General features: G+C 36.0%; 1 non-coding gene across 1 annotated transcript; it reads right to left on the bottom strand.

The window, feature by feature from the left end:
* Window positions 1-381: 381 nt before the first annotated feature.
* On the bottom strand, window positions 382-453 carry TRNAQ-UUG (transfer RNA glutamine (anticodon UUG)). Its single transcript has one exon. It is a non-coding gene; the product is annotated as a tRNA-Gln (tRNA).
* Window positions 454-1,049: the final 596 nt, after the last annotated feature.

Here is a 1,049-nt window from a genome sequence, read left to right on the forward strand (position 1 = left end):
ACTTGCTTGGAAGATAGGGCAAAAGCACAGCTAGTTCTCTAGTGTAATGGCTAGCACTCTGGATTTTAAATCCATCGATCTGAGTTCAAATCTCAGTGGAACCTCCTTTTTTTAAAAAAAAAGTTAAATTTTTATTTTTTAATTTATCATCATCATCATCATCATCATTGTTTATTAATTATTTCCATGGGCACATCGGGAAGGTTCCTTTTGTCCCCAAAGAGTTGGAGGGTCCATTTAATGCTTTCTTTTTTCCCCACTAAGAAAGCATTAAAAGGACCCAAACCCTTTTATTATATAAAGAAGCGTGATGATGATGATGATGATGATGATGATGATAAAAATAAAAAAAATTAAAAAATTAAAAAAAATTAAAAAAGGAGGTTCCACCAGGATTTGAACCTGGATCGCTGGATTCAAAGTCCAGAGAGCTAACCATTATACTATAGAACCAGTGATGCTTCTGCCCTCTCTTCTAAGCAAACAAAGGGAGGTCCTTTCAGCAAAAGCAGCTAGGAAATCCCACAATGGGATTCCGTGGGTGGAGCTTCGACATCACGGAGGGTTCGGGTTCGGGTTTGGCGAACTCAGCCGAAATTCACAAGTTCGTCCAAACTTGCTGAACCCGAACACCATTGGGTTCACCCATCACTAATTACATCATTTATTATTATCATTTCTGATTTATTTCCTTATTTGATTTTTTTTAATGCTGTATAAATTGGGAAGCCTTATAAATCTTATCAATAAATGCGCATACATAAAAATTAATGCACATGTACATTTTGTTGTACACTTGTGACCCTCTTGGTGATTGAACATTTTCTTAAAATCTACAGTTTTTTTTCATTTCCAGCATTGGGTATTTATTCTCTAGCTTGAAATTCTAATCATATATATCCGTCCATCTCCATTGGGATTGTGTGGGATCTGGACCACTTCTTGAATTATTGAATTGAATTGAATTTAATTGAATTTATTAGATTTGTATGCTGCCCCTCTCCGAAGACTCGGGGCAGCTCACAACAAAGCAGCAATACAGTACAATA

The sequence above is a fragment of the Erythrolamprus reginae genome, chromosome 2 (genome assembly GCF_031021105.1).
Source record: "Erythrolamprus reginae isolate rEryReg1 chromosome 2, rEryReg1.hap1, whole genome shotgun sequence".
Taxonomy (NCBI): Eukaryota; Metazoa; Chordata; class Lepidosauria; order Squamata; family Dipsadidae; genus Erythrolamprus; species Erythrolamprus reginae.